The sequence below is a fragment of the Vipera berus genome (assembly GCF_964194415.1).
Source record: "Vipera berus genome assembly, chromosome: 2".
Taxonomy (NCBI): Eukaryota; Metazoa; Chordata; class Lepidosauria; order Squamata; family Viperidae; genus Vipera; species Vipera berus.
In genome coordinates this window covers 101,113,449-101,123,823 of record NC_138203.1, presented here as the reverse complement: position 1 = coordinate 101,123,823, position 10,375 = coordinate 101,113,449, and the positions used below count along the sequence as shown (strand labels likewise).

Genomic DNA, 10,375 nt, shown 5'->3' with positions numbered 1-10,375 from the left:
CCTGAAATGAAAAAAGGAAACATCCACCTTTTCAACTGCAAAAGTATGTCAAATGAATAGCTCAGCGGGTGCATGCCAGTTTCAAACATCCTGATACGTCACAGAGGAAATGGAAGAAAATAAAGAAGTAAAACTCCAGTTATTAAAAAATTAATGGGTAGAGAGGGCTAAAAGAGAAGTAAAACATGGAAGATCCTGATTCCACCCATCCACCCATCCAATCCCCAACAAATGCTATATTCCATTTAACGGTAGTCTGGGTTAGTTAGGACGGTATGATCAGCAGGGCAATGGGGAGCGAGATGTTTAAAACAATGCTAGAATCAGGGCTGGATGGGACATTGGAGATCTTCTAGTCCAGCCCCAAGTCCAGGGCAGGAGTCCTTATTGAAAATGGAGATGCATGTGTACACTTACAACCATGTGTGCCTGTATGACTCAGCCCAGATTTTGGAGGTGATGGTTTCCATTCAGTGGAGGCCCACAAACTCTTCCATTCAGAATATAATAAAAGTTGATTAATGTTTTTAAGCGGCAATAGAGCCTGGCATTGGCCAGTTTTGCATTTAACTAAAATTCTTTGCAATCACGAAACAGCATATAAGGAAACTCCTAGTTCTTATGGCTGGGAAAGACATAGCCTATATACCCAGAGAAAATTCAGAACCTGGGATGAACAACCTACAGCGGCAGATTGGGATTGCCTGGATTACGCAATCCAGAAATATTGAATCAATACCCTTGTGCAAGATCAGAAAAAAAGCAGAACGCAGGCCTGATTAGCACTTGGATGGGAGACCACAAGGAAATTTTGGGCTTTTTTTTTTTAAAAAAAAACAAGCTCTGCAAAGCAAGCAACATAGCGGGGGCCAAGAGAACCGCCCAGCGATGCCTACGAAATCGAACAGCAAAGGACCGTGAAGAACTGACTTCGGAAACTGCAAAAAGCTTCTGCGTGTCTCTTATTTCTCAATCGCGCGCATGTGAACGCAGGTCACTATTAGCCGCGAAATTTGCATTTAGCGTATTTCTGAACGAGAAGCCCGGCTTCCCTGCAAAGGGATGAAGGTCTCCCCAGCTTGCTTCCCCCTCCCTCGGCCGCAACGCCCCCGCCCGCTCCGTCAGAGCGTCTCGCTCGTGCACAAAAGAGGGGAGGGGTGACTAAGTAGCCTTTGGTTCCTTTCTCCTGCGGCTCCGCCCCTCGCTTTCCCTCTAACTCCCAGCTCGCGCGCGCACGTGTTTGCGTGTGCGCGTGTGCGTGTGCGCGTTCTGCAGTGACTTCGCAAGCGTGCGCCTTGCCTATCGAGCGTGCTTGCTGCAAGCGGGCGGATCTTTAATATTAGAACGGGCTGTCTATATATATATATATATATATATATATATATATATATAATAAAGCGGGTGGGAGATAATAACTAAAAAAAAGATTCTTCCGTGATTTATTTATTTTTTGGAAAACGGGCGTCTTGCGATGCTTTGCGTGTGAAGCTGCAACGCTGGACCGCGGTATAATGAACGGACGGGATTCTTTGATCGCGCGGCGACACCTGTAAGGGGAGAGGGGAGGGGAAGCGTAGGCGCAGGCAGGATCGGAGATCTTTGCTGCAGAAAGACGCTCCTGGTACCAGACGGGCACCTGACATAAAACATTTTTTTTAAAAAAAAAATCCAGCCTGCATGACCGTCACGAAGGTAGGAAACCGTTGCAACAAAAAAAAAGAGGAAGAACTAAGGCGGTGAAGCCGCTTTTGAATCATGTCAGAAGAATTAAGCTGCCAGGCCTTTTTTTTTTTTGGCGAGCTGTAAACAAGAGCGGGCAATTTCACATCTCTCTTATAAAGCTGAATATTCTTGGTGTACTATAATAATTTTAAGTCAAGAGAGAGCTTCTGCTCCCGGAGCTGAATGCGATTCGCGAGGTGAACAGACTGCATCGTTCTGCAACTGAAGGGCGGGGTAAAGAAAAACGATCAAGAAAAATCCTAGTCCTTGAATTTACGTGTATTTGGCAGCTCGGGTCCCTGCAGTTATTACAAAAATATGGGTCTTATCTGTAGAGGCTCGTAGTAGATTCCCCATCCCTTTCTAGACTTAAGAGGAACTGTATACCAGGAAGTTCTTGGGTAAGAAATGTTTCTCTTCCTGAAAAAGAAAGACCTATTTTTCTATTATAGTCTAGAAATTAGATCAATCAGTTAGATGCATTGATCTGTATCTGCATTCTTAACAGATCTGACAAGAACTAGAGTTTATTTTTCAACGTTGTTGTGCTTGGAGATGAATAACATTGGTTTCTAGCATCAGGAAGAGGGTCATAGTTTGTAGAGGTCTCTTGAATTGGGTGGAGCAGGGAATTAAGTGAAGTTGGGCACTGCTGTGCATTGCTTTTCAGACTGGTGGTTGTCAGCATAGTTGCTTGTGGTGAGGTAAGAATCTCCTCCAGGTAAACAGCCAGTGAAAAATCCTTTGCTATTGGAAGTAAATTCTTCTTTTTACTGAGTCTTATCACAATTTGACAAAAAGGATAGTAACTTTCATGGACATATCTTGAATATTGAAATATTGGCTTATTTCCAGAACTTTTTTTTTAAAAAAAGGAATGAAAGCTGATGGACAGTCTGGGCAGCTGCTTCAGTGGTTAGGACAACTAAATGAGATTTAATGCTGATACATTTGCCCATTTAAAATTTCCTGGTTAATAATATATTTGCAAAATTAGGTACTCAGTGTTTATTATATGGCTGGTATGGAAACTTTCTCCCATCAAGTACCTCTTAGATATGTTAGACCACAGTTTGCATAATCCCAAACCTGCAAAGATATGTGGCTGGGAAGAGAATTTGTTTATTACTGTTATTATATTATATCCCAGCTTTCAGGATAATAGTTTCCCCAAAGTGGCTTGCAAACAGTGTAAACAATTATGAATGAAAATGCAATACTACACCCCCTTCTCTTTCTCCTTTTTCCTCATAAAAGACCTTTCGTTGACATACTTGAGGGAGACCAGACGAAGGCTGATCTAAATAATGGGATTTGTTGGAGGTATAGATAAAGCTGTTGACAAATGCAGTAGAATGTGTTTATTGCCTCTGCCTTTGCCCTGGGGCTTTCATGCAGAAGGAATGTTGATGTAACTTTGTCCCTGGGTCCAAAGAAGCTACACTGAAGTGTGCAAAAGGATGGCTTTTTAAAATTGTAATGTGAATTTTGCTGAAAGAAAGACACACATGAATGATGTTTGAAATTTATAGATGATGAAAAATAGTTTTGTGCTGTGAGAAGCTTTTGGGTGTCAGGTGGTTAGTTGTTGAAAGTAAGACCTTGCTTAGAGTCTGTGGAGGTGACTATTAACTGTCAGGTGTCACTTAGCAGCATTGGAAACATGTGATTTATCCAAACCTTGAAATGATGACTTGGTCCCTGTTTAGCCCAACATACTGGTTTTAGCACTGACCACTTCTCCATGAAGCTCATTAGCCAAATAAAGGCAGCAGCCACCTACTACATTTACCCTTTGGCACTTCCTGCAATTAACTGGAACTTCAGTAATGGATCTAAGAAATGTCAATTTCTTTCTTTGTTAAGATACACAATGTTCTCATCCCTCTTTTCCTTTACATATCCTAACCACTGTCAAATCATGATACAGCAAACCAGTAAACTCTTTGATAAATAAAGCTCAGAGGCTTATATCAAAATATTTCATTTATGATGTTGAATCTTCACGTCTGGAATTCCTACTGCTCCTTGGTGATTCTTGGCTGGTTGCTTTTACAGATCCCCAAACCATCTTTTCCAAACTCCCTGCTTCTTCAGCTCTTCTTTGGCCCTGTCTGTGGTCTGTGCTGCTTTTTATGGATTCTGGACAACTGTTCTGATGGAGGGCTAGAATAGCAAGGCTTCGTCTTTGTGACAGAAAGGTGGTTCAGTCACTCACCTCACCTGTTATCCTTATTCTCTTTATATCTGCTTCTCCAGAAATATTGGCCTTCAATCCCATAAACCATAATCTGTAGGGCTTGGAAGGCACCTTGTACATAGAAGGCTTTAGTTCATCTTATCCGCATATGTCATCATCTGTTCAAATAGTATTTTTGGAAATTGCTCAGGATTGAACTCAGTAAACCTCAAGGGGAAGGGTGTTCCACAGTTTTCTGGAGTAGCTACAGATAATATAGTTTTGCATGGTTACTTGATGTCAGCTTAGGCAATTCCAGATGTTTTGTTTCCCCAGTTACAATAGTGGCAGATCTAGACATAAGAGAGAGAAAAGAGATCTTATTTTGGCGGCTTTTACCATATTTGTACAATGGTGGCTGTCATGTCTGTGCTAAACATGCTAATACTTTCAGACTAGCGTAAATCAGTAATGTTTGGCTTGCTCAAGATCCACATCATTGGCTGGGATAACCAGCCAGATGTTGCTCTTGCGTGATTCTACCTTCCTCCAGAGATCTAGTAAAGAGGGGAAGGGAGCCAGTAGGGAGGAATCCCCTGCTATTCTCGATAATCGAAGTAGGAGAGCCCAGGGGGTTTTCTGAAATCAGCTTGAATCAAGGTATAGAAGTATGGATCAAAGACTGAACTGCATCTTCACTCATGTATTTGCTAAGTTATTAGAGGCAAGCTAGATGTTATCATAGCCACAAAAGCAGTGCCATATAACACTGACTAATATCATTAAAATATTTGTATCATGTTCTTCATTTCAGAGGCACAAGGCATTCTTTAAAATATTTTTTAAAATCCTAGTGTGTTGTTTGGTTAAAAGAAAGCATCAGCTATAGCAATTAAAGGCAGCAAACACATCAAATATTCAGCACACATCAACCAGCTTAATAAAATTAGTTTCAAATGTCTAGACAAAAATCTGCTTAAAAAAAATAAGAGTGTCAGCACTGATTGGGTGGCTTCTTCAGAATCTGTGCGCCACCGTAGCAAAGGCACAGTCCCTTTTCACCTTTGGCCATTTGAGTGGGAATTCTGCGTGTTGCAATCCCAATCATTTGGGAAGTCCCTCAAATGTCTAGTGAAACATCCTTTGGATAGTGAATTTATAAAGGTTAGCTGTGCAGTGAAGGCAGATAGATTTATAAACTGATATAAAATGATTGCTTCCTCCCCATCTGGATCAGTTTGTATGGAAGTTTGATTTCATAGGAAGCTCATTTCACATGATGTTTCATATTTCAATAACCCACAAAGTGAGGGGGAATGGAATAGGTCACTGGCATCAAAATTCCCCACATGAACTGGGCGAACCATGCAGTTGAAGTGGAATGGGATTATCCTGAGTTTTAAATGTATTTTAAGTGATACCTAATGCTCCCTGTATATAGACACTGTAGTATGTCTAGCATTTAGGTAAAGTACGGAATCATATTTAAAATATAAGCAAGAATCTGATAATTTAAAACCAGTTCAGAGATAACGTCTAAAATATTATTTTGAAGTCTCAAAAGTGCTGTGACTCCTATTACTATTTTTAATTATTCATATGAATAAACATGCGTACCTGGTAAAATATTGGAATAATATCCAAGAACAACTACGGTAAAAAAAATTCACAGCAAAAGTCTGCACCTGTTTACAAATGGGATGTGTATATTGGACCACCTCTTCTTGCAAATATTAGCGAGTAGGTTTTGTGTGTTGATGTTTCAGCCCTTCAGAAAGTGCAGTGCAGAACTTTCCTATTTATAATTAGACAGAGTGGTTTTCTTTAAAAGTTTCCATGTCTTTCTGAAGCTCAAATTATCAAGTGGTTAATTATGAAATCACACTGTGCCATCCTTTGGAAAGTACAATTATGTTTACTAGAGAGAAACACTGGGACATAAAAATATAAAATGTTATAGAAAAGAGCATGGCCCTGTGAACTAGCAAGCTTGGAGTATATCCAAAAATGAATTTTCAATTGATGGATCCTGAATATTAGGAGCTGCTGTGATTTATGAACATCTCCAGCATTGGATCCTTCTAGAGATGAACAGTAGGGACAGCCCCCTGTTTGAACAGTAGTTTTACTGAGTTCTGGTATCTTTCTGTTTTCTTGATTGTGGTTTGGACTTTGGTCTTGCCTCTTGGACTTTTTTGTCTTTAGGATTGATTTTCTTTTGGAATCCTATATCGTGACTTCTGATTTAATATGGGCTGTCTGTAATCCAGCTGTGATCTACTTCTGGAGCAAAAAATAGAATGGCAAAAAAGGAAAAAGAAAAGGCTTGGCCCTTATTTTTTATCTAATCTGGATAATAGCTAATCTGGAAACTTCATAAAAGGTAAAGGTTCCCCTGCACATGCGTGCTAGTCGTTTCTGACTCTAGGGGCCGGTGCTCATCTCCGTTTCAAAGCCGAAGAGCCAGCGCTTGTCTGAGGACGTCTCCGTGGTCATGTGGCCAGCATGACTAGACGCCAAAGGCGCACGGAACGCTGTTACCTTCCCACCTTAGTGGTCCCTATTTTTCTACTTACATTTTTACATGCTTTCGAACTGCTAGGTTGGCAGAAGCTGGGACGAGTAACAGGTGCTCACTCTGTTACGCGGCACTTGGGATTTGACCTGCCAAACTGCCGACCTTCTGATCGACAAGCTCAGCGTCTGAGCCACCACGTCCCTTGGAAACTTCATACGGCCTGCCTAATACTCCTTTGCTTGAAGACTACGTATGTGTGTACACATTACAAATACACAGTGAGACAAAATTCTCTGGTCTGGGCCCCAAATTTGCAAAATTCCTGGTTCAGGCATTGCAATCAAGCTATTCTATTTCACTGCTTTACATAATACAGAATTCCCACTGAAATAAGAATCCCGCCCGTTATGAATAGCTGTGATTAATGTTGATAGATGAAAAACCACTTAAATTCATTTTTGTGCTTCAGTAAATAAAGTGATCGTGATTGAGGCTTCACATCATCACATCCCACAGTAGACTTTATTAGGAGTTTTGGGAACTTTCCATCTTGTGGCTTTGATAAAAAATCATTTGGCAAATAAGGATCTTGTACTGGTGTACTGAATCCTGGCTGGTGTGACATTGTATTGGATTACAGTATTACCATCAATTGTGTAGGTTGCTGGTTCTTATAACAGTCAGCCAGTCATATGCTCTACTGGGCTGAGTTTACTCTAGGTTGCAGTTTTACTAAAAATTACTTAAAAATGTATTTGGTCAGGAATTCTGTGGTAGTCCAAGCCTCTCTGTATGTATTGCATCCATAATACAGCATGGGTGGTGAATTATGGAGACTTCAAGTGGAGTTTGCTTGTTTGTTTGTTTACTTAGATATATGAATTCTTCAGCTAGTTCAGTTCTGACCAATGTGGCCAGAACGTCACAGCTTCAGGGATCTTTTGTAACCAGGATAAAGGCAGAATATAAATCCAACAAATGAATAAATAATCTGGAGAAACCAAAGATTGAACTGGGGAACTAAATCATCGCCTTTATATTTGCCACTGAGTGCTTCTCTTTCTCTTGCTTTTCCCCCCTGTCTGTTCAGAAGTAAGGGATGGGATATAACATTATTTGCAGTATCACAGGCTGGCCTTGGTTATGAAGTTACTTATTGTTAAGGAACATATCTGGTGCAAGATATATAGAATGTTATCCAATGATGGTTTTTGCAAAAATAAATATTTGCTTTAAAAGGTTGGGAGTTCATTTTTGACAATTCCTGCTTCCTTGCTAAAATGTGGAAACATTATAGGTTATGGTAGGGAGGGTTGTAGTAGTTGTGAGAAAGCTAACAAATGAGGAACCTGCATTCTAGACTGTGCTAAGCTATGGTTTACTTAACTAAGATTTGTTGCACATCTTCTGTTGACTGGCTTCATATCATACTCAAAGTGAACACCAAGCAAGCCGTGCCAAAGTTCTTGTGTTAATTCAGGTCAAATTTCAGGTGCTGGTTAAGGGTCGCGTTAGAGAATCGGAAATCTAGGACTTGCTATTCCAGATCTTATTAAATCCTAGGTCTCAGCAGTCATAGCTACAGATATAGGCTGGTTCAAAGATCAAAGATGCTGGAAATTACAGTTCAACACATGGAAGGTAACATATTCACTGTAATGTCACCGTTAAAGATAAAGAACTTGACCTACATCCTTCCAACATTTCTTTTCACTGCCTTGTAAGGATTACTACCTATATTTCGTAGGTGTGAGTTGGTGGTGGATCACGTTGGAAAGGATATTGTGCTTGTTGCTGAGGATCTTGTTACATGATTTCATGTTTCATTATTTATATCCCTGTCTATTAATCTGTACCAACTCTAAGCACAGCTGGCTCTGTGGTAGACAAAGGGAAAATGCCAACTCCCTGATTGTTGCTGTGATTGAAAAACCACTGCTGATGTTGCTGTTTGACAATGTCTCTTTTGTGGGCTGAGTCTGTTGAGGAAATCTCAGGTTCTTGGTCAGCATTGACATGTTTGCACCCATTGGAAAGACAGAAGAAAACCAAGGTGAAAGATCAAGAAAACTGTGGAAATAGGCAAGTTCCTAGAATAGCTGTTTTTCTTTTTCTGAAAAAGTACATTCTAAATGGATTGAGCTATGTGACTGAGGTAATGATTGACTCGCTGTATATTATGTTCTTTTTGGATTGATTTAATTATCAAAATGAAGACAGAGACTTTGGCAGTGATTGCCCTCTTATCAAAAAAAGGAAAAGCAATCCACTCCCTCACAGTGCAGTCTAATTTAATTATTGTCCTTCTGGAAAATGTATTACTCCAACTGTAAGAAAATAAAGTATAGCTTTCTTAACATTTCCACTCCCTGGCTCTTCAAAGATGATCACAAATTGTTAGCAAACCTAGAACAAAAAACAAAAAAATACTATTCTACCTTTGAGACATCACTGGCTCTGTAGCAAGAAAACTTTCTTGACTCTCACTCCATCAAAACACAAAATAAAAATTGTCTGTGCCCTCTCCCCAATCTCTTCCCTTATTTCACATTCCATGAATTTGTCTAGTCATTTGCAAAATAAAATAATAAAATAAAATAATAAAATAAAATAAAACATCTAAGTGGCTTTTGTAAGGGGGGGGAGTTGGAAAAAAAAAGTCAAATATGATGAGGCAGCAGTTTGTAGACATTGAGAAACAGACATATTGCAAATATTATAGAGCCACAATTTTTCAGGGAAAAGAAAGTTTCAGATACACTGTGACGGAGCGAGAAATAAATTAGTTTACTTGATGAAATTAGCTGACAAGTATGGGATTACAAAGATCCAAAGCTGCTTTCAAAATGTTGTGGAGTTCTCATTTGGAAGTACCTTAAATTTGGACTACTGATTCGTGATAACATAAAGTAGAAGGTTATTTTGAATGATAAAATAAACAGAAAATGAAATTACTAACATATATACGTGCCAGGCTTAGTACCACAAAAAAGCCTTTTCATAATTAAAATGGAGCAGCTTCAATTAATTATTTGATGGCTTCTACAGGTAGTCCTTGACTTACAACTATTCACTTAGTACCGTAATTGTTTGAAATTACAACGGCACTGAAAAAAGGACTTATGACTGTTTTTCACATTTATGACCATTGTAGCATCCTCACGGTCATGTGATCAAAATTCCTGGCAACTGCTTCATATTTATGATGGTTGCAATGTCCCAGGGTCATGTGATTACCTTTTGTGACCTTCTGATAAACAAAGTTAATAGGGAAGTCAGATTCACTTAACAATTATTACTAATTTAACAGCTGCAGTGATTCACTTAACAATTGTGGCAAGAAAGGTCATAAAATGGGGCAAAATTCACTTACGGTAACTGTCTCGCTTAGCAACAGAAAGTTTGGGTTCAATTGTAGTTGTAAACTGAGGACTACCTGTATTTCCATATCAAGTCAAGATTATTTTAAAACAATTGTGTTGAATGCAGGGTGGCCAATTGTTACTGGTTTTGCTTTGCTAGTCTCCTCCTGGAATCGGCCAGCTTATCTGTGTTTCCTCCTCCCTCTATTCAGGACACAGAAACAATGAAAAAGCTCAGATTGCTCTTTGGTTTTTTAACTTTCGTTGTACCTTCAAGTGAGTGTTGATGCCTGGCAACTGCCTGGAATAGTCTCTCAATTTTCTTGGCAAGAATTTTCAGAAGTGGTTTATCCTTGCTGCTTTCTAGATTTGAGAGAGAATGACTGGCCCAGGGTCAGGTTTTGTGCCTAAGATGGGACTAAAGCTCAAAATTTTCAAGCTGGTAACTTAACCACTGTGCCAAGCTGGCTTGTCCTTTATGTATCTGTACCAGGCTGAAGCTGATTGCGACAGGGATGCAAAACATTTCTATGTTTCCCCTGGGCTTCCCTACCATGGAAAGTAACACAAATAATTAGAACAATCTGACACCTT

The 10,375-nt window shown here is 39.7% G+C and overlaps 1 protein-coding gene across 1 annotated transcript in view; it reads left to right on the top strand.

Moving 5' to 3' along the window:
- Positions 1-1,681: 1,681 nt before the first annotated feature.
- Positions 1,682-10,375, top strand: part of CORO2A (coronin 2A) — a 60,681-nt gene continuing 51,987 nt past the window's right edge. Inside the window, exon 1 of the mRNA XM_081317554.1 lies at positions 1,682-1,692. The gene's annotated coding sequence lies outside the window, so the exon portion shown is untranslated. The remainder of the gene's footprint in view (positions 1,693-10,375) is intronic.